This window comes from Pelophylax lessonae, assembly GCF_965119305.1.
Source record: "Pelophylax lessonae genome assembly, chromosome: 3".
NCBI classification, from domain to species: Eukaryota; Metazoa; Chordata; class Amphibia; order Anura; family Ranidae; genus Pelophylax; species Pelophylax lessonae.
The window spans coordinates 383,381,189-383,406,068 of record NC_138770.1 but is presented as its reverse complement, the minus strand read 5'-3'; the positions used below and the strand labels follow the sequence as shown (position 1 = coordinate 383,406,068).

Here is a 24,880-nt window from a genome sequence, read left to right as displayed (position 1 = left end):
CAGGGCTGATTGCATACAAATTAAAAGTGTTTAGATTTGACCTCATATTATATGGTTTTGGTAAATCTAAAGGAAAAAATCTAAAGACAATTGTATAGTGTGTATGGCCCATTAGATCAGTGACTGTCAACTTAGTACTGTAAATACAGGGGGTCTCAATTGTAGAAAAAGTGAAGAAATGTCATTAACACACAAGGATTTCTCGGAAGGGTCCAAAGCTTTATTCCGTGATCACTTGATAAATATGCAGCAACGTTTCGGAGCCATGAAGGGGCCCTTCTTCAGGCAAGTGTCATCGAGCCATGCGTGGCTCTGAAACAGTGCTGTATATTTATCATGTGACCATGGAATAAAGCTTTGGACCCTTTCGAAGAATCCTTGGAGTGCTGATAATACTTTTTCACTTTGATTATCCATGGTTTCCAGCCTATGGTCATTACATCACCCAGCATCACTGAACAGCTAGTTTTCTTGAATGTGTGCATGGGGAGTATTGCATTTCAATTCTAGAGGGGTGCATAATAGCTTGTTATGGTCAATTTTCTGTCAGTACATTGCATCATAATACACCCCAAAAAAGGTTCTGTTGGTGTAAAGCATTATTGTAATATAGCCAATAAGGCACGCAGGTGAATCCCAACAATATTGTCAGGATCCTTTCCGATCCTTGAGCGACTCTGCCATGTCAGCTGATAGCAGGCAATAGCCTGCTATTAGCTGACTCTGGATAACAGGAGAGTAAAAGTTAGTATGCCCCTGTGACCCACAAGAGAAGTATGGCCAAAAAAGCTTTAGCCATACTTTTCTTTTGACTTACTGATGCCCATTTGCACTCTAACAAAGAGTTGTATGAATTAAGCTACACTGTACTTGATTTAGTCCTTTGTGTAGACAATTTCTGCAGTATTGGAACATAAAGCCTAATGTATGCCATCAGGGTGATGTTTTATATGTGCAGGACATTGGGTATTTAAGTGGATTGGTGTGTGGTTTGCTACAAGGTATGGCAGAATTTAGCATAACTCCAACATTTACACAGGTTTGCAATTATTAGATTTCTGCATTAAATTGTGATTGCTTACACAAGTGTGTGATGTCTAGTAGATGCAAATGTCAAGAACATCCAATGTATTTGTCAGTGCCTAGGAATTAATACGGAGAGGTGATCTTTTTCTCTGATATAATGAAATGATTAACAGTTACAGTACTACCCCTATCAGTGAAAACGCATACCCCCCATCAGTCACAGAACCTCCTGCTGTTAGTCACATAGTCACATCACCTCCCCCCCCCCCCCCCCCCCCCGTCAGACACAGCACCTACATTATCAATCAGCCACAGTGCTCCTCTCCAGTTACATTGCCCCTCCTATCTGTCACAGGGGTCCCACCAAGCCATCAGTCAATTTGTGGTAGTTTGCCCCTCTATTAGTTGCAAATTATTTTTAACAGGTTTAGTTCATTTCCTTCCTTAATGTCCCATTACATTTCTTTTATTATTGTGAATACCCTCTTGTCAATCAAATTTTGAACCATCCTTTTGTACTTTGCTTTTTTATATACTTGAGAAAAAGGAAGCCGACTCAATAGTCAATGAAGTAAATGGAATGAAAATGAATGTAATGGCTATTTTACAGTTAGTACATTAAAATAATAACAGGTATACTGTATATTTACTTACAAGCAAAGAGGAGCTAGGCTTCTGCTTATGTCTATGCTTTCTTAAAAGTCATAATTTCCTTCTCAATACCTATTCTTTTATTTCTCTTTGGTTAATGAAGGGAACACATGTCCACAATGCTATCTCAATGTTTTCTTTTATCTTCTCTAGCATGTATGTAGTTGTCTGGGAATATCACCATCTCATCATCTTTATCAGCAGATTTTGCTAGATGGTGTTCAGTACAAGAGCTAACTTTAAAAAAGCATTACTGGGTTAAAGGAAGAATGTCTTTCACCCGTTTTCACCCGCCACATGTATTAAGGTCAATCATACATAGTCAATTGATTAGAGTAGATGAATTTTCAGCAATAATGATAGAAAGCAACAAAGAATAGATGAAATGTGTCAAAAATTCAGAAATCATGGATAGCCAAATTACTTGGTACAGCAGGAGATGGGAAGACTGAAATATATAGAAAGATGTCCCAAAAGAAATAAAAATTCCAGGTTAAAACCTCTTCCTTACTCATGTAGTACCATAGTTATAGTGAGAAAATATTTAAAATAATCAAAACATATTGGGGTCTATTACAACGTGCATACCATGATATAGATTATTTTGAACAAATACGATTAAAAGCAAATAGAAGAAATAGGACAATAAGAGACATGCTTGTACATTTTGAACATCAAAAAGTAAAATGCATTGAAAAAAGGACATTCCTAGGAAGTAGGAGGAATGAATCATATCCGTGTTTTAGTTGTGTGCAATGTAGAAAAATGAGAACAGGTGACAGCTTTATACATCCGAATAATAAAAAAAATATGCAATCTGTGGTTTTCACACGTGCCAGACATCGTATGTGGTTTACACACTAATCTGCCCTTGTGGGTTGATATATGTCGGGGAAACGACTCCGAAAATGAAAGATTGTATGTCAAAACATCGGTCTTCAATTAGGAAAAATCAGCCAGGTTTACCAGTTCCAAAACACTGCATGCAACATACACATAAAGACACAGATATACAATTTATGATCCTTGAAGAGATAAAAAAGAACAAAAGGGGAGGAGACAGAATTCTTAAACTTAGACTGAGAGTGGTATGGTGGATAAAACAATTAAATTCTTTCCACCCATATGGGTTGAATAAGGATTATTATGACATATCTATTTATGTAGAACAGAGAGATGAATGGCGATAGTTATTATTATCATCATTGTGTATGTGTATTCCTTTTGTAGAAAATGAAGAATTGAGAAAGGTCCTGAAAACATTGTGCCGATGCTTGTCCAAATATGGAATTAGATGCTGAACAATAGGGGTTAATGTTTTGTTAAATTTGCAGAATGGTGTATGACATTTTTGGTAATTTTGTATTTTTCTATATGTGTGTGTTGGTTGGGGATTGGTTAGGTTATTGGAGTTACCAATCAATATACACATGATGAGATGTAGTATAGTTGTATTGTACCTTATTGGGGAATGGGTATGATCGTTATTTATGGATATATAGATCTCTAGATACTGTGCATAGGTGGAAGTGATGAGATAGAATTGGTTTATTTACATACTCAAGGACATTCTGGATGATGGGATACACCTGTGTTTAGGGCTAGACTCACTGTGAGAAGGAAGATAAAAGGTTGTGCAGCCGCTTGTGAATGTATATTTACCTGTAAATGCATGAAGATATCAAGTAAACGAGATATCTACAATTTGAGATTGCATCTCCATTTTGTTTTGATGAATGTCTGGTGGAAACAAAGGAGTGCCACATCAGATGTAATCCTTTCTAAAGGAATTTGTTACACAGCAGAAATTATATACTGTATATACCTTGAAATTATATATATATATATATTTTTTTTTAAACAAAATTTAAATGGCCCTACCCCCTTCACCCATATACATGCAAATTTGGACAAATGTACTGTATGTACATAAACGACTATTAATATAGGGCTGCGCACGGGGTGTGTCGGGTGTGCATGGGCACCCTAATCACCCCATTTGCAAGTGGCATATGGGGCCCACTGTGCTCTGTCCCACACTGCAGCCACGGAGGAGACAAGCCTAAGGCGCTGCAGCCACACCAGTTCCTGCCTGCTCTCTGGCTCCTGTCACAGAGGATCCTGTGTGATTCGATCCTAAGTCACACACAGATCCTGTTGCTGAAGCTCCAGGTGGCTGTTTGGGGTGGGTTAATGTATGTCAGCGGGTGAGGCACTGTTGGCATCCCCACTGGAGCCTGGTAAAAAGGAAATCTCTAATGCCTGTACGAGATGTATTTGAGACCCTGAGGTGAGGTCTGTGAATTTAGGGAGGGGAGGGGAGGGGAGAGACTATGCAGGATTGATTGTGCATACTGAGCTGGGGTGGCTGGATTGTGCAGACGCTGATCTGGGGGGCAACTGTGCAAACTGAGCTGGGGAGGGGGGATTGTGCAGACTGTGCTAGGGTGTGGGGGGGGGGGGGGATTGTGCAGACTGTGCTGGGGGGGGAGGGGGATTGTGCAGACTAAGCTAGGGGTGCTGGATTTTTCAGGCTGATCCGAGATGGAGGGGGGATTGTGCAAACTAAGCTGGTGGGGTTGCAAAGGGACTAAATTGGGACTAAACTAGTGGGATGCTGGATTTTGCAGGCTGAGCTGGGGGGGTGGGGGGGGGGTCGTGCAAACTAAGCTGGTGGAGCTGGATTGTGCAGACACTTAGCAGGGGGGGAACTGTGAAAACTGAGCTGGGGAGGTGGAATTGTGCAGACAATGCTGGGTGGGGGGGATTGTGCAGACTAAGCTAGGAAGGGTGCTAGATTTTGCAGGCTGAGGGTCTGATGCTCAGACTGAGCTGGGGGGGATTGTACAGACTGAGCTGGGGGGGGGGGTTGGGGGGGATTGTGCAGAGGACTAAGCTCGGGGGGAATTGTTCAGATTGAGCTGGGGGGAATTGTGCAGACTGAGCTGGGTGGGAGAAGGTGATTGTGAAGACTGAGATGGGGGGAAATGTGCAGACTGTGAGTTGGTGGCTTCTATGTGTATAAATGTGCACTATATACACTATATTGTACATTACATACTTCTCACCAGAGTGTTAATTGTCTTAGTTTCTGGCAGTATAGCAATCCGTGACTATTCTAGTGAAGTTCTTCTTTAAGGTAGGCTCAGCCAAAGTGTTAGCTCTTTGTCTATATATTTAGTGTACACAAAATCGTATATAATGAAAGAGTTGAATTTTTTTTAAAAATAATTGTGCTGAGGTTTGTTTATGTCTGTGAGACTTTTGCTTGTGGCAATCTAATTATATGTTATGGGTACAAGAAAGCTTTTGTTTTGTTTTTTTGGGTCTAATGCAAATCCCTGATTTATGTTCTTGATTTCCTATGAATTTTAGTGAATAAATTCATACTGCAATCAGAGGCTGCAAATTGGATTGCACAATAAAAAATAAAATAAAAAATACTCTGCAACCATTATCAATAAAGTGGCAGCAGGTTCTGCAGTGTTCAGCACTGTCTTAGCAATCAGGGAGGGGGGCACCATCAAAAATAACACTAATTAAGCATTCACGATAAGTGTTATTTTAAGCAAAAATTTTTTACATATTAAATTGTTTGTGTACATGGATTTATAAAAGTGATCATATGTCTGTGTGTGTATATGTAGATATATATACTGTATGTGAGTGTATATATATATATATATATATATATATATATATACAGTATATATATATACACACACAGTATATAATTCTACATATACACACACACACAGACACATACACAGACATATGCTCACTCCCATAAATTCATGTAAACAAACATTTTAAAATGTAATTAAACATTTTTTACTAATTATTATTGTTGTACAGGAATTATATAGCGCCAACAGTTTATGCAGTGCTTTACAACATGAGGGCAGACAGATATATATATATTATTTTATACACAGTACTGTGCAAAAGTTTTAGGCAGGTGTGAAAAAATGCTGGAAGTTAAAAATGCTTTCAGAAATAGAAATGTTACTAGTTTATTTTTATCAATTAACAAAATGGAAAGTAATTGAACAGAGGAAAAATCCAAATCAAATCAACACCTGGCAGGTAGGTTGTTCCAAATAGAATTGAATAATTGATGCTGTTGAAGGCAAATGTCACGCAAAATATTGATATGATTTGATTTTAATTTCTCCTCTGTTCATTTCCTTTCCATTTTGTTAATTGGTAAAAATTAAACTATTAAAACTTAGAGCCAGTTCACACTATAGAAACGCAGTCCGATTGTGTTCCGGATGCTTTTTTGTATGCATGTTTTTGACCCGTTTTTAATGCATTCCGGTGCATTTTTGATGTGTTACAGCGTGTTTTTGATGCATTACAGGGCATTCCCCCCCTCCTTTTTCTTCACCTTAAATAAGGACATGTGTGTTCCAGTGCATTTTCTGTGCGTTTAAGTGCGCTCCAGTGCATTTTTGATGCGTTTTACTGCATTCCAGTACAGTTCAGTGCAGAAAAAATGCAGCATGTTAAACTTTTTTTTTCTGGAACTGGGACACATGGGAACTGACCACACTGGTGTGAACTATGCTCTTTAAAACCATATAACCTACTTTCCACGCATTTTTGATGCAGAAAAAAACATACTGGACCGCATGTGGTGTGAACTGGCCCTTATAGGTTTACATATATTTTACAGACAATGTTTGTTTTAGATATTACTTGAATTTATCTGTCTTGTGTTTTTTATCTGATATTGTTAGATAGCATGAAAATATGTAATTGTCTAAAGGCTGCTTTGACCATTTATATGATCTCTAAAATGATATGTACAATTGTCACTCAATTAGACTTCCCATATCTGTAAGATTTGGACATCACCATAACTAGCCAAATTGTTTGAGGATGGTGCCTCTCTATATTGTGAAGGAGTTCACCAGTAGCCAGATCTGTATGGATAGCTTTGCTTTCTCTTTATCGGTTCAGCAAGCTTCTTTGAATTAATCCATCTGAGTGAGCTTTTTGTTCTCAAAGACAAATCCTCTGTAAACAGATAACACACAGCTCCTTTCCAAAGTGTAATCAGGTTTTGTTTTCACTCCTGATGCGCTCACGTGATTCCACAAATTACCCTTTGTAATACAAATCACCAAAAATTGTTCAGCCTTCAAACTTCAGGATCATGTTTTGGACTGCAAATAGCAGCCGTACGTTTCATTAGCAGAATTGCTGAAATTATCATTTTAGCATCTAAGCTGCTGTCAGTAAAAAGATGATCAGATCTAATATCTGTATCAAAAGCTATGTAAAAAAAAAAAAAAACACTCAAGAATCCATAACTTATATTGCCTCCTCTTTAAAAGTTGTTCATACCTATTTACTTTACAGAGTGTTATGCAATTTGGGAAAGTATATTAACATTTCTGCACTAGTTTTGCACACTATAAGTGACTCTTATGGGCAATACACACTATAAGATTTTCTGAAGACTTTTTCCTTTAGACTTACCAAAAACATATAATATGAGGTTAAACCTAAACACTTTCAATTTGTATGCAATCTGGCAGGCCCTTGCACTACATAGAAAAGGTAAATCTGAAGGAAATCTAACCACAAAAGTTGGATAGTGTGTATCCAGCTTTCAAGCAGGGTTCCAGATGGGGAAAAAAAAATTAAAAGTCAGCAGCTACAAATATTGTAGCTGCTGACTTTTAATATATAGACACTTACCTGTCCAGGGAGCCCGCTATGTTGGCACCCAGGCTGATTTTGGGATTAGCTGTTGGGTGCTGTCACTGCCAATTGTTGTACAGGAAACTGGCATGAAGTCTTTCAGCTTCACAGATGGTTTCCTACTGCGCATGCACAAAGCGCCCTGTGCTTCCTAATTGGCCTGGAGGCGGGGGAAGGAGGAGGTGGGGGCGGAACTTCTGAGGTACAGTGCCGTCTCCCAGAAGTGGGGAAGTGTACCTGTCAAAAACAGGTATCCGTTCCCCCCTCCCCCCTGAAATGTTTCAAATGTGGCACCCAAGGGGGGAGGAAGCAGATCAGCGGAAGTTCCACTTTTGGGCGGAACTCCGCTTTAAATACAGATGTTTGGGTGCACTGCCTGTAAGGCAATGTGCTAAGCATTTTTTTTTCTAGGATAGTGAGCACAGCACCCAATCTACATTGAATAGGCCAAATCTCCATGAAAAAGGCAAGGCAAATACTCAATTTGTTAGTGTATCAAATCAATGATCTACTTTTATGTGACCAACATATGGCCTAAATGTGGCATCTCCTAAAAATTGTGCACCTTAATTTGCTGACTTGCAAACTGTAATACCAAATACTTGTGTTAAAAAAAAAAGAAAAAACACTTTGTAATGTAACTGTATTGCAGAGTTGATATCGTATTCATGAATAAAACTATGTACATAGACCTTAATGTACTTTCACTTTACACATGTAAAAGAAGATAATACAATTATTACAGTGAGGTGCAAACAGATGACCATATAAAGTAAGTGTACCCAAAAATAATAAATAAATATTGAAGGTTAAGTCTTGGTTGAAAAATGTTAAACACATTTTTTCAGTCTTGGCAGTCAAATAACACATAAGGCAGGCAACATTGTAAGCTGTTCTTTGCTAGTGACATCATTACTCATCACCCTATTACAATAAAATATGATGAACAGAACCATGGACTGAAGCTAAGCAGCTAATTTATTGTAAGCATTTGTAATAAATAATAAACCTGTTTATTACGTATGGCATTCTGAGAGCATAAGGGCCAGAGTCTGCATACTACATTTTATCATTATCAGTTGACTGTTGACAAAAGCTCTGAGTGATAGCATACTCTGCTAAACCAAGGACTGTGTAGCTAAGTAGAAAACAAGATTCATGTATTTTTACTTTTATTAAAGCCTAAGTAGAGCCAAAGTAAGTAACACAAAAAAACAGCACAAGGGACATAACTTTTAGTTAGTATGATGCATCTCTTGTGCTGATGCCTCTTTTGTTGGGTGAAATCTCCCTCTGCTGTAATCTTTAGGTGTGGCAGAGGATAAAAGAACTACAGCCCGATTATGCCCACCCATTCCACCCAACTCTGCCGTTCGTAGAAGCTGTACTGTAGTTTCTTAGAATGAAACAGGATCTATGAATGCAGGGGGCAGACCTCTCAATCATCCACTCGTTCTCCATTTATGCATTGCTTTCTATTCATAGAAGCTTCTTCTATGAATGGCAGAGCTGGGCAGAAAGCGTAGCATAGCCGGGATCACTAGTTTTTAGTGAGGGGGGGCATGGATGGATGAAGATTTCACATAATAGAAGAAATATCGGCACAAAGGACACATTCTACTGACTATAAGATATACGCCTTGTGCTGATGTTTTTGGCTGCACTTAGGCTTTAAGAAAGCAGAGACACCTTTATTCTTATTGAGTTAGGACAGCCTTGTTTCCGAAGACCAAAATCATGAAATAAGAATAAGTGCTAAGGAGTAGACATTTACTATCCTGCATTTTGGTATAATTGATAAACATAAAAGTAGGAACAGAAGTTTTTCAAATTGAGATTTACAAGACAATTATATGGTCCAGTTCATAGAGGCCCTGACTAGGAATAATGCTCTGCTGGACCTGGTAATTTCAAACATTATGCATAACTTAATATTAATGGATAGCAGTGACCATAAAATTATTTAATTTAATGTAAGCTGTAAGCAACAAGCACATACTGTAAATATAAAAACACTTAACGTTAAGAGAGCAAATTTTCCAAAGATGAGGGCTGCTCTCCCAGACCAAGAATGAGAGGGAATATTGACATCAATTAACACAGAACAGAAACAGGAATTCTTCAAAAACGACTTTATGTAAACACACTGCCAAAAGGCTAAAAGTAAAATCTATGTGGCTCATGGCCCAAGTTAAAAAAGCTCTAAATAATAAGAAAAGAGCTTTTAAAAAGTATAAAAATGAAGGAACACTATCATTATTTGAATGTTACAAAGAAGATAACAGAATATGTAAAAGGAAATCAAGGCCACAAAAATTCTAAATGAACAACAGATTGTAAAAGATAGTAGGACAAACCTCCAAAATTTGTTAAAGATATTTATAGTAAAAAGGTCAGGTCTGAGCATGTAGGCCCTTTACAAAATATACTACAGTGGGTGACTAGGGACAAAGAGAAGACACATGTAATAAATACCTTCTTTAGCTCAGTGTATACAAAGGAGCATCAGGGAGCTCATGTCAGTAATGGGGATAGTAATGACACAGCCCCAAATGATTCACTATGGTTCAAAATTGATATGGTTCAGAAGTATTTAGACAGAATAAAGGCGAATAAAGCACCTGGATCAGAGGGCATACACTCACAGATTCTAAAAGAATTGAGCTCTGTCATTTCAAAGCCATTGTTTCTAATTTTTAGGAACTCTTCGTTGACTGGATTAGTTTCACCGGATTGGCATAGGGCCAATGTGGTGCCAGGGATCAAATTCTTTACCAAGTAACTATAGACCAGTTAGTTTAACTTCTATATTTTGGAAGATTCTGGAGAGCTTTTCAAAAGACCACATAGATGAGTTCTTGCTGGAAAAAAATATTTGAGGCAACAATCAGCATGGATTCATGAAAGACAGACGTTGTCAAACAAATCTGATTTTTTTTTTATAAGAAGGCAAGTAAAACTTTGGACAGAGGGATTGCTGTGTATACTTGGAGTTTGCAAAAGCATTTGACACAGTGGGGAACGCATGGCTCTTGTGTAAGGTAAAGTCTACAGGCTTGGAAAAATAATTTTGTAAATGGATAGAAAATTGGCTAAAAGACTAAATTCAGAGATTAGTGGTTAATGATTTTTACTCTGAATGGTCTAAGGTTATCAGTGATGTAACCCAAGATTTCGTTTTGGGACCCTTCCTTTTAATATATGTATAAATGATATAGGGTCTGGGATTAAAAGTACTATTTCAGTCTTTGCAGATGACACAAAGCTTTGCACTGGAATAACTTCCTTACATGATGTCTCCAACTTACAAGCCAAACTCAATGCAGTGTTTAATTGGCAAACTATGGGGTTAATGAGGTTTGATGTTGATAAATGTAAAGTTATGCATGTGGGGGCTAAGAATATGCATGCATCATACATACTAGAGAGAGTACAAATGGGGGAATTAATGTTGGAGAAGGATTTTGGTGTTCTAGTAGATCATAAGCTTAAAGTGGTTGTAAAGGCAGAAGTTTTTTTTTATCTTAATGCATTCTATGCGTTAGGAAAAAAAGCCTTCTGTGTGCAGCAGCCCCCCTAATACTTACCTGAGGTTCATCTAGATCCAACGATGTTGCAAGAGTGTCTCGGCTGCCCAGGACTCCCCTCATCATTGGCTGAGACAGCAGTGCAGTGCCATTGGCTCCCACTGCTGTCAATCAAAGTCAGTTAGCCAACAAGGATAGAAAGGGAGCATGGCTGGGCCACGGCTCCATGTCTGAATGGTCACAGGGAGCTGTGGCTCGGCTTGGGTGCCCTCATAGCAAGCTGCTTGCGGTGGAGGCACTCAACAGGAGGGAGGAGCCAGGAGCACCGAGGAGGGACTGAAGAAGTGGAGGATCTGGGCTGTTCTGTGCAAAACCACTACATAGGGCAGGTAGGTATAACATGTTTGTTATTTTTAATTAAAAAAAATGAGACTTTAGTATTACTATAATAATGGCATGCAATGCCAAGCTGCGGTTTTTAAATCGATCAAAATCCTTCCTTGTTTTAAGAGAGGCATGGACAGCAGAGAGAGAGAGAGAGATATAATTTTACCTCTGTACAAATCTTTCGTAGGACCTCATCTGGAATATGCAGTTCAGTTTTGGGTACCAGTTCAAAAAAAGGATGTTGGGGAACTGGAGAAAGTGCAGAAAAGGGCAACCAAATTGATAAGAAGCATGGAGAAGCTCAGCTACAGTATGAGGAAACATTAGAGGAACTGAATGTATTCTCTCTTGGGAAAAGGAGATTAAGGGGGGATATGATCAACATATATAAATACATAAGTGGTTCATATAGTAAACTTGGTGTTGAGTTATTCACTTTAAGGTCATCACAGAGGAAAAGGGGGCACTCCACACATGGAGAGGAAAAGAGATTTAATCTCCAAATACAGAAAGGTTTCTTCACAGTAAGAGCTGTGAAAATGTGTAATAGACTCCCTCAAAAGCTGGTTCTAGCCAGCTCAGTAGATTGCTTTAACCACTTCCGAACCGCCCGCCTCAGTTTTACGTTGGTAATTAGATGTTAAATTCCGGTGTTATGGCAGCAGATACCTGCCATAACCCCGGTATTTTCTTACAGGGCGGGCGGTCCTCTTTCACATAAAAGTTGTCCCAGCGGCAGATTCGCACAAGATCACTTTTATGAGCAGCGCTTACCGAAGCAGGAAAAACGATCTGTTCCATCCATGTCCAAGGCTCGAGTGAGGGAAGATGGCCTCCACTCGACTATATGGACTTGGAGGACCAGAGTGACGTCATATGTCGCTTCCTTCCAACATCCTTAGAGGGCCCATTTTTTTTTCATGCTGAAAAAAATTACTTTTTTTTTTGTGTAGATGTGAGATCTGAGGTCTTTTTGACCCCAGATCTCACAATAAAGAGGGCCTGTCCTGCTTATTTCTATTACAAGGGGTGTTTACATTTCTTGTAAAAGGAAAAAAGTGATCAAAAACATTTTTTTAAAGGGACAGTGTAAAAATAAAAAATAAAAGGTAAAATAAATAATAATAATAAAACAAATGAAAGCGTCCCGTCCCTCCGCGCTGGCACACAGAAGTGAACGCATACGCAAGTCACTTCCACATATGTAAACGGTGCTCAAACCACACATGTGAGATATCACCGCTTTGCTGGAGTTTTTTGCCTTGCTCTGGATCAAATGTAGGTATATGATTGTGTATATAGGATTGTATGATTCTTTTCTCCCTTTTATTGGTTGAACTCGATGGACTTGTGTCTTTTTCAACCAGACTAACTATGTACTGTAACTATGAAATACATTTGCAGAAAGGGTTCATAGGGTTAATTTTGTAATATTTGTGTATTAAAAAAAGTTGAACCATACATCCTAACATTAGTCATACATTTTGCAGATATAAGTCCTCAGGAAAAAAACAAGTGTCTTTGTCAAGAGAGTATTGTAAAAACTCTAGATACCCTTTACACGATACTCTTTACTCTACAGTAGTAGTGTGACTGATATGTTATTTTATGTAATGCAATCTGCAAGAGCAGTGGGTGGAGATTAACAGCCGCACACTATAAGTTTGATTTACTCAAACTACAGAGTGTAAAATCTGGTGCAGATCTGCATAGAAACTGATCAACTTCCATTTTTTTTTTTTTGGCAAAGATTAATTGAACAAGATGAAGTTAGAAGCTGATTGGCAACCATGCACAGCTGCACCAGTTTTAGTAATTCAATCCCTGTATCTTCTAACACTAATAGACTTCAACCCCCATCAAGATTAAAGTAGAATATTTTAATCATTGGCGAGGAGGGGCAGTATGGGGTGTGACATGTACATGTAGGGATAGCAAGTTTATTCCTCCTGAGTGTCAACACTGACATGCAGGGAAAGAGGCTTAAACAGCAATGTGATACAATGGTGGCACTTCCAAAAAGAAGAAGGTGACAATACAATATGAAGTTCAAAAGCCTATTACACATTTGTCACCCTGGAAAGGAAGCACACCCAGGGGCAGGGAAACTGGCAGGATCAAGTAGTATGCAGGGCATAATAGAAAAGCAAAAAGTAAAAATCACTTCTCTTATTAAAGGTGAAGTGCTTTTTACTTTAAGTCAATAGATTTAGCCTATTCAAATGGCTCTGAGTTTCAAAGAACGTTCAGTTATGGAATACAGTCATATGGCATTATCTAATACTAACAACTTATTATAGTGCTATGTTGTTACATTCATTTTTTCGAATGAAGCTTTGTAATTTAAAGTGAAATTGTGTGCATTACTTTTACAAAAATGTTTTTTGTAACAAAGAAACTCACAATAGCAGAGACAATTATGCTCTTACAACTTTTACAAAGGCGTAAACACCTACTTATTTATTATGAGAAAAAAAATCAATTAGTAGTGTCATTTGCTTATGACAGTGAGCATCTGTAATGAAATAACAAGAAGGCTTATTTAATAATGCAGAAGAACACTGTATGGAGTATGTGTAAGGTGCAGTAACCACTTTTAATGGCATTTTGATTTATTGACATAAAATCTGTTGTGTTTTATTATTGTAGATCACTGCACTTTTGCACTACCTTAACCTTCCTAGTGGTATTCCCGAGTGTGGCTCGGGGGTTAATATTCAGTGTCAAAAGCGGAAACCACGAGCCACACTCGGGATTACCCCAGAATGATAGTCACCTTCCCCTGCAGTCCCCCGCCGTCCTCCCCAGCCTTCCTCCAGACGTCCTCCCGCTGTCCTCTCGCTGTGCATTAGGCACCTTTTTCCGATACCCTTCCCCACAAGCGCCGCGTTGCAGGGGGGTGGAACCGGTGGGAGATTAAAAAAATAAATAAATAAATAACATGATAGAGTGTAATCTGTTAGAATTACAACCTTGTATCATTTCATTTTACCTAGAAGCTTTTCCAGTGCCCTGCCTGTACTTTTTTCGGTACTTCGTGCCTGGAAAATTGATAACGTCCATGGCTTCCAAAAAGCATTCTTTTAGCTCAAAAACGCTTTTGGACGAACTGAAAAACAGCGACGGTGAATCAGAATTATTTGGAGAACTGAGCAATAGCGATTCATGGGAAAATTCGTCATCCGGTACTAAAACTGACAACATCGATGATTCTGCGACTGAGCTCAGCGATGTGCGGACTTGGTGCTCTATTGACTGCGGTACGGATCAGGCAGCACCCCCAAGATTCCCATTTACTGGAGCACCTGGTATGAAAGTTGGCGTTGACCATGACATCCCCTTGGCATACCTACAATTATTTCTGACTCATGAGGTTATTGAAAAAATAGTTACCAAGACCAACCGGTACAAAGAGCAACAATTGGCTACGCTTTGGAAGTTTGCAAGATGCAGAAAGTGGGAACCAGTGACCAAAATGACATTTGGAAATTTCTGGGCCCAATAATTCTTCTTTGAGTGGTGGGGAAACCCCTGCAGAAGTGGTATTGGTCAACCAATACATTACTTGCCACTCCATTCTTTGACACGGTCATGTCAGAGTACAGATTCTCCCTCATAATGAAGTACCTCCACTTCGAAAACAATGAAGAATTTGATTAAATTTATTATATTATTATATAATTTATGATTTTGTGTTTCAAACTTTATCATACCCGGGATGTCTACTAGACTCTTGTTTGGAAAGATTTAAGTGAGTTATTCCTAACAATTACATGCCTAAAATATAAAACAACATATTTCCATGCAAAACAATGTACCGCTTTTAGCACAAAAATTCTGACATAATCAGACCGCCAGGGAGGTTAATAAACAAAATCTCAAATAGTCTGAAGGTGTTAAGAAAATCAGAAAATCAGACTGCTGCAAGATTATTTTATAGAATAATTTCCACATAAACATACACAGTTGCTGGCCTTGTCTCAGGAGAACAATAATAATCAGCTGGGAATAATTTTCCTAGGTAATCAATTCTTCCAACAATGCCTGTCAGTCAAGGGGCATCTGTAGAGGTCAGGGGTTGCCCATAAAATTGTTTCCCACCCACCATTATTGCCTAGATTAGCCAATAATCATCTAATATCTTTGGGTACCTTAAGAATCTACAGGAACATTAGACTTGTATCATAGCTTCTAAATTAGAAAACCTATTATTTATTTTATTGGCTAAAATATAAAAATAAAATATCCTCCTTGGGACATCCTTTCCTCATATGTATTGTGGTGGCTGTACCAGGACCAGACAGTTATCTGCATCATTATTATAACGGAATGGTATTGACTCAAAATGCAAGAAATCTGGCTAAAATGGAGGAAGCCTTTGTTATTAAGAGATTTTCTTAGTAGCCTATAACAATCTTACTTTATACATAAATGTAGCCAAAAATCTCTATTTTCAACACAACACAGTGTTGCTTTATTGCAAATCTTTAGGATATTACACACACATGTTGCCAGAGAATAGACAACTGACTGTTAATTTTACCCAGTAGTAGTTAGTCACATTCATCTGGACTTATTCTATAATGTTGAAGATGCGTCGTACCTTATGACTTTTTATGGTGATACACGGACACCCATAGGTTTATGGTCCTGTAGGGTGAATCTCTGTATATAATCATAGGTCTATTTGTATGTAAAGGCAGAAGTATAGTAGGTGGTATACTGTACATATTATACTGTATATATATATATATATATATATTTGTGGTTTATGTTGCTTGTTTCCACAATGTAATCCTTGAATGAAGTCTGAATACGTCTGCTAGTCTATACATGTAGAACAGCTTGGAAATGTTTCCTTTGAAGCTAACAGACAAATCTATTTTATAGTATAATAGATAGGCCAGAAAGCAAATAGATATTCACCTATTTTCCATATGAATGAGTATGTGTTTCCACTATTCCTTTTTCATGTTTTCATCATTGTTCCCAAAGGATAGCAGAAGAAACCAGTGCATTACATTTTCCTCTTAAATACTATGCCAAGTATGTGTATACACTGAGATAAAAATACTACTAGAAGAGAAGTCCTAGACTCTGGGCAACCGATGCTAAAACGGTGAATATGCAATAAATCACTCAATTTAAAGAAGAAAAAATAATATTTCTTTTTCAAGTCCCTTCGGGGTTTAAGCACTGCCTAGATATATAAAAGCAATGAACAGAAGAGAAATGAAATGTAATGCAAGGTTACAATGTTTTGCTTAAAGCTGTTAACCAGATATCCTCACTTTTATAATCACTATTATACTAGAAAATTTCAACATCGAATTTCTGTAAACTTTGTTCTAGGAGCACCCTTTACACATCAAATTATGTTTTATAAGTACTCAAAAAGTGGTGAAAGTACAAAAACTGTTGGTGCGTATTGCTTATGTTTTGTAATTATCTTTAACCACTTGACATCCGGAAAGGTTTTATCCACTTCCTGGTCAGGCCATTTTTTGCTATTCAGCGCTGTGCTACTTTAACTGGCAACTGTGAGGTCATGCAACACTGTACGCAAATTAAATCTATATAATTTTTTTCACACAAATAGAGATTTCTTTTGGTGGCATTTGATCACCATTGGGCTTTTTATTTTTTGCTATATAGACAAAAAAAACTTAAATTTTAGAAAAAATGAATTATATTTTCTACTTTCTGTTATAAAACTTAAGCAATAAAATAAAATTTCTTCTTAAATTTAGGCCAAAATGTATTTTGCTACATGTCTTTGGTAAAAAAAATCCTAATAAGTGTATATTAATTTGTTTGTGTAAAAGTTATAGCATCTACAAACTATAGTATATACAGGTATATTTAACAATGAATCATTCCTAGTGTACTGATGCTTATTTCATTTTTTGAAACCTTTTAAATGCCAGGACATTACAGTCACAGCATTAAAACACTAAGCACAGCTGTTATGAATGAAGCCCATTCATAACAGTTGTGTTTACATTGTAATCATGTGATTGCATAGCAATCACGTGATTCCCTGGCCACTCAAAGCAGCCTGATATTGGTAACCACAATCTGCTGTGTCTAGTGGATCGGTGAGCTGTGCACCTAACGTGTACGTGATTGTGCCTGGCTGTGCCACCTGCCCGCAGTAAAATTACTCTGGCGTGACGACATGTGCTTAAAACTACAGCTAGCAATGAATTTATTTTTATTATGGGGAATGATCCTATGTTTGAATATGTTTGGCTTCGATACATTATAGTACATCGTTACAGCTGTAACATCCCCAAGCCAAAAAAAAGTAGATTGCATTTATATTTGGGTGGAACCGCACTGTATCTGAGCACCACAAACCAAAAACTCTATTTAATTCATTTTTAATATTCAAAGCAAACTCAACCTTCCATTCATGTCCCCTTGCTTTATTTTGCTGAGAAATGACGCTGAAAAACACCCCCGAGAATTTCTAGCCATTGACATCTTGAGTAAGGGCAGATAATTCATGCATCATTTACTTTCTGTAATCCATCGGCCCTTAGCTTAGACATACACGCAGGAGGGTTTGCTTAGCTGAGAAAGCCCCTCCTCCCCTCCTGAAGACTCTTAGAATGTATGACATAAATTGCCTAGGTCTAGAAACCAGTAAGTAACTCAAGAAATTAAAAAAAAAAAAAAAAAAGAGTAAAAGAAGTAAATATGATCTACTTTCCTATGTATTTACTAATGCTGGCAGCATAAGGATTAAAAATAGTCAGTGTTGATTGAGGGAATGATGTTCCACTTTAACTTTTTTGTACATGTGTTCTTAAATATTTTCACACTTTTTTCTGTACGTCCCGTTGCTAATGAAGGGAAAATAACTCTTTCTCTCTCCTTATAAATAAATAAATAAATATTTATATATATATATATATATATATATATATGTATATATATATATATATATATATATATATATAGTGCAAAGGTGTGGTCTATTGCAGTAAACCACAGTAATTTGAATAGATCTTTATTATTAAACTCTTAGCTTGTTAGACTGTGTTAGGTCCACACAAGTGTTGCTGGCATTTTTTGCTTGTGGTCCCTTGTTTCCTTTATTTCTGTGTCCTCCCAAGTCCCATTACTGAGAAAAACAACACATTGTTACAACCATTATTTCCTTAGTGTAAGCATATTGACCCATTTCTTATTATGTATATATTAATGTACGACTGCGTGTATTCATAGATACTTGTAAACATATGATTTAGTAGTTAGTTGAAAAGGCATGAATGAAACAAATATAATAAGTGTATCTTCTTAGGACATTATTTATTGAAATACGGCAAACAGCACAACAGCCATGTATAATGAATATTTAAGCACATAGCATATCTCTGAAAGGCTAAAAGCATATAATTAACACACAATTATGCAAGCCCTATAGACTTTCAGTTTAGTCATAATTGTTAACAACTGACAATAATGTTGCTTTTCATGGTTGTTTGTCGTTAAAGCATGTGAGCGTACTATAATCAGGGCATTTAGAGTGCTGATGAAATGGTCTCCTTAGGGCTATTTATCAGATTAAAATACCACTGGGACCATTTCCATTGAATAATACATTAATATTATTGTTTCTTTTGTGTTGTTTTCCATTTTGTAAAGCCATAATTCACAAGTTTAATTAGAACTGAGAATATAAATATTTCTAGTTACAACAATACTAAAGGATTATTGTATTGGCATTATTGCAAAGAAAGTTTGAAGCTGTTGTCCTACAAAAGGGATACAGTTCAAGGCATCTGGACACCCAGAATATAAATGATTGCATTAACTGCTAAAAATGTTTTTAGATTGTTTTTAGGGTGGGTGTATGCAGAGGACATTTTAGAGTAAGCATTTCTGACTTATGATAGTTGAGTTGTCAGGTCTGTTTTGACTACACTAAGGTAAAATAAGGGGCTGGTGCAAAATCGCTATTAAAATTGCTAATGCTCAGTATTCCATAGGAGGAGTCCATAAGAGAAAGTTTTGTTAATTATTCAGGTGTGCTCATCTCTGCCTTCAAATCCCCAAACATTGATCACTAAGGTTATCAGTTAATCGTGTAAAAACTAGGCTTGTTGTTTATGTTCATGTGATGGTTTTGAGCTACAAGGCACATGTGGGTGGATCTCACTGATCTTAGAGGTATATAGTATACCAATATTGATTTTAAAGCCTGATTTTGGTAAGTCTGCAATGTAAATATATGCTCATGTGTTACTTTAAAACATAATTGGTGTGTTTTTTCTCATTCTCACAAGCGTGGCATTGTTTTTTGGAACTTGTCAGATAACATATTAGTATAGAGCCTTTGTTGTCATTGTAGCCCTCATATTTACTTAAAAATAAAAAAAAAATGGGGGGAAATTTTGGATGGGAAAACTTGCTAGGGGAGCTAATACAGTATTAAGTAAATCTATTGTGGATTCTTGACACTACAGGCAGTACTGCTGTTGTTTCTGCATAACTTAATGTATGTATCGCAGGGGAATGTGAGAGGCAGAGGAGATATTGGAAGATCTCGCCAAAGTCCAGGTATGTCTTTGGTTCACAGAAAATATGATACTGCAGATAGATTTTCATCTAAGTTGGATGTGTTTGAAGACCACTTTCCAGTTTGCGTGCGGTAGGGAGAAGGAAAGACTGATAAGATCAGGTCCCAAATAAAGAGGTATCCTTTTGTAAATTCACTGCAAAATGATATAAGATACCTTTCTAGGAGTTTTGATCTTTTCTGAGCTACAGTTCATATTCCCATCCTTTAAAGGCGTTCAGAGCACTTAGGGATTTCAGCAGTGTTTTTGCAGATTTATGCAGTTGCAGCATTTGTTTAGATAGCTCCTAAAGGAACTGCAGCTTTATCCAACGAAAGTCAAAGATTGGCTGCTTTCTATCTCTGGCTATGGTAGATTTATTTTGTCATAGGTCAATGTTTATTGGCCAAGCCCTTGGTGCTGTCCACTAATACAAATCTCTTAATTTGACCCTTTAAACCTTTAAAATATATCCTGAAAATAGGACAGCAAGTCTTCTTTGCGTATCCTCTCTGCCAGGCTGCCATCTTCTTTTGTACATCAGCATTTTTGCTGAGAGTACACACATACCCTCATTTGCTCTTCCCCTTGGTTGACATGCTTTCTAAGTATTGTCATTTATTTCAATATGTTGAGTAAACTGTTCTATGTGTAGTGGGGGCACCTGATCTCCATTTGCTAATAGGCCACTGTTTTTTACTTCTGAAAAAGTTTACTCTTCTCTTTTCTTCTACTCCACTATAACATTTCCTCACAATCTTTTGTTTATATGCTGTAAGTTATTTTTGTGTTTTAATACTTCTTTCTTCTTTTTGGGGGCCACTGGGGGTAATGTTGCATCATGATATCTCCAGATAGGCAGGATGAAGACTCCTGTTGGTGGTCATCCTGGTGATAACATCCTACTAATTTTCTTAGTATTTCTTTGCCTACCTACTACTGAATTAATATATAGCCAGAAAGTAAAGGTCCACTGATGTAGTATGAAGCAGATCTACTGCTTTGCTAACCATGCATCTCCATAGTTGGCTGGTTCAAAACAAAACAAATTAGTAGCTTTTAAAAATCGAGGGAATAGGGTACATTTTTGCTTGTATATAGATATTTTTGGATATTGTAAGCATTTTCTTTCATTTATCATATAGTATGTATGTCTAAAAACTGTTCTGAATGGTACTTTCATATATCATTTTTTCTTCAGTTATTTAAAAGCAATAGATCTCAAAGTTTTCATAGAAGCATAAAAAAGTGAAGGCAGAAAGAAGACAGAGTATTCCATCGAATCTGGCCATTTTTTTTTTGGTTAACTTTTTTGTCTGAGCATGGGTCTATATTTGTCCCAAGCATATGTGAAGCCATTTACTATTATTCCAAGCATCAACTATCCTTTCAGTAAAATAATACTTTCTAAAATTAGTTCTGAACTTTCCTCCAGTTAGTTTGAGGTCATGTCCCTGTGTTGTTGATTTTGGTTTTCATACTGAAAAATCTGCCTTCCTGAACCATATTCACCCCCTGGATGTATTTAAAGGTTTCAATCATGTCTCCCCTTTTCCTTCTTTCCTCCAGGCTGTGCATTTTTAGTTCCTAAAGTAGCTCTCAATATGTTTTATCCCCCCACACCTTTTCTTATTTTTGTTTCCCATCTCTGGACTTGTTTTATCGTATCAATATCTTTTGTAAGTGAGATCTCCAGAACTGAACACAGTATTCTAAATGAGGCCTTACTAAATATTAATATAGGGGAATTAGAACCTCCTTCCTATTGCTTGTGATCCCTCTAGTGATGCATCCTAGAATTCTATTTGTTTTCCTACTGCCTAGTTGCACTGTTTGCTCATGTGCTTTATTCATAGCAGCTGTGTGTACTATTTTGATGTTGTGATTTGCCCACAGCTATCACAGGGTACCTGGGCCAATCACAGCACCCTGTACCATGTGATATATGTTGGCCAATCACAGCATACAATAGTAATCACAGCTGCTATAAATGTAACCCATTCATCACAGCTCAAAATATTGCTGTTACAGTGATCATCACTGTAACGCCAACGAAAGTGTAAATAAAAGAAAAAAAAATTCCCTGATTACCCGCCAGAGTAGTACAGTGTCATAAAGGTTACACCGAACTACTCAGATGAAAGTATGTAAAAGAATTGTAAAAAAATAAAAAAAAATAAAAAAATGCATATGGAAAAAGTAAGTATGGTTCCATCCACGCACATATAGGAAAATATGCATGTTTTCAGTAAGCAAATAATGTTATAGCACTTAATTTGGCCATTTTTAAATACAACCAGTTGACCTCTAATTATTTATTTATGCCCTTTTTGTAATGTGCTACAGTCCAAGGTTATGAATACATTTATTTACTGAGGGCATTTTTACACCAGTAGATTAAATATAATTTATAGAACAGGATACTATTGTTTAAAGACAAATGAAAACAAATCCTCTGCTATTCACTGGGCAATACAGTACAGTGGCATGGGCCACTTTTGCTTACTTCTGTGATGAAATGAAAAATAACTGAAAATTAGCTAATAATTTCAAATTAGATTGTTCTGTCTATACTCCAACAGAGGTCTGAAGAGCCATTGGGGGTTGCCTCACATGTTGCAAGACTGGTTTATAGGCCTGTTGTATCTTAAAAAACAATCTGGCTGCCAAAATCCATCTGCCATTTGTATACTGCATGTACATTTGTATCCTGTAGCCATACATGTAGTACCATTTGAAGAGACAGATAGAATAGTAAAGGATCCCCTGAAAATGTCCAAACATTAGGCTTTGACAGTTATTTGCAATTTCTAAAGAGTAACTATGTTCATGCTAACAAAATATACATCATTTGTGACTTGTAACTAAATGAAAAGGGACATTTAGTTCTACATAGCAATGGAATCATCCTACTGTGTTGAGATAAATGACATTTAGATTATTTAATAGATCTGGAGGGAGTTAAACAGATTAGTGTACAGCCTGCAGAGACCATTGATCTCCCTCATCTGAATAAACAGGTCAGTGAACTAATCATCTTAATTGATCTGTTGAATGTTAACACAGAAAAAAGAAAGGCAATTAAATCTAATGATTCAAGGCTTTTATAGGAGCATTAGTTAATAGCAAAAGTTCTCTGAAGATGCCTCGATGAATTACAGTCAGATTACATACTACATCATTTCATTTCAACTAAAGAAAAAAGCTGATAATCGCCTGATTTGGCTGTGATGATTTTAGTGTTTTAGGTGTCAGTGGGTACCCTTAAATAATCATTCTTAGGGGAATAGTTGATTTTCTGGATTGTACTTTTTGGCTGATTCTTATTGTTTCTTTTCAAAATACAACCGGTAATAGAGTTTTGATTATTTTGCTCCATAGAATGAACATACTTGCTTGGGTTAAAAAATGTACACACTGATTAAATAAATATTATTAACGCAGAATTAAATCTTCATCTTTTATTTCAGCAACACATCTGTATAGATTGATTACACAATAAAATAAAGTATTCTTTCTTACAAAATTTAGAACCACTCCCTTTTTTGTGAGTGTACATCATATCCTGAAGGTTCCTGTGTGCCACCTCCCTGAACTTCAGTGTGGGGAAGTGTGCACTCATAACATGTGCAAGTACAACTCTCAGGACTAGGTCTCCTCATTTTTTGCATTATTGCACATGAAATGCCCATGTTTTCATAAAATAAAATCATACTGCCCATACCTGTATGCTATAGTTATATTAGAAACTATTTAAACAATATACAAGTTGTTAAATGTACAACAGATAACCAAACATCTAACAGAAATGGAAATGAAGATACCCCTTTAGTATCATCACATATGTAAAGTAAATAAACCCAAAACTAAATTCACATACCACCCTAAGTGCCGGTTCACATATGTGCGGCTGCGGCGATCGCATGTAATGTCGAAACGCACTGCTCCTTCATTAAATGCGATCGGCTGTGCGGTGCGAGTTTAGCCATACACTTTGTATGGCTAAATTCGCACTGCACCCGCAGCAAAGACACGCAGGACCCTTTTTTGCAGCCGCATCAGGATCGGATCGCACAGTGGTTCACACTTGTGCGATCCGATCCTGTGCGAACTGTACAGATCGCACTGCGATATGCGATCAAACTGGGGGTGTCGTTAAGATTTCATTGACACCCCCAGCGTATCGCATATGGCAGTGTGAACTGCCAGGGGTGCGTTTGCGATGCGGGAACAGGCTGCGAATTCGCAGCCTTCCCGCATCGCACAAGTGTGACCCGGGACTAAGTCAGTATAAATAGATGACACAGCATAATAATGCCTACAGTTTTAGGCATTAGGCATAACAACCTTGGAACTAGACATACACTATATTACCAAAAGTTTTGGGACGCCTGCCTTTACAAGCACATGAACTTTAATGGCATCCCAGTCTTAGTCTGTAGGGTTCAATATTGATTCGGCCCACCCTTAGCAGATACAACTCTTCTAGGAAGGCTGTCCATAAGGTTAAGGAGTGTGTCAAAGGGAATCTTTGACCATTCTTCAAGGAGCGTATTTGTGAGGTTAGGCACTGATGTGGACTATAAGGCCTGGCTCACAATCTCTACCCTATTCATCCCAAAGGTGTTCTATTGGGTTGGGGTCAGGACTCTGTGCAGCCCAGTCATGTTCCTCCACCCCAAACTCGCTCATCCATGTCTTAAAGGACCTTGTTTGTGCACTGGTGCGCAGTCATTTTGGAAGAGAAAGGGGCCATCCCCAAACTGTTCCCACAAAGTTCAGAGCATGAAATTGTCCAAAATGTCTTGGCATGCTGACACCTGAAGAGCTACTTTCACTGAAACTAAGGGGCCAAGCCCAACCCCTGAAGGAAAATCCCACACCATAATCCCCCTCCACCAAAATTATTTGGACCAGTGCACAAAGAAAGGTCTATAAAGATATGGCTGAGTGAGTTTGGGGTGGAGAAACTTGACTGCACAGTCCTGACACCAATCCGATAGAACACCT

General features: G+C 37.5%; 1 protein-coding gene across 1 annotated transcript in view; it reads left to right on the top strand.

Moving 5' to 3' along the window:
* The window catches only part of SIM1 (SIM bHLH transcription factor 1), a 121,771-nt gene that overhangs the window by 64,835 nt on the left and 32,056 nt on the right, over positions 1-24,880 (top strand). The gene's annotated exons all lie outside the window — the stretch shown is intronic.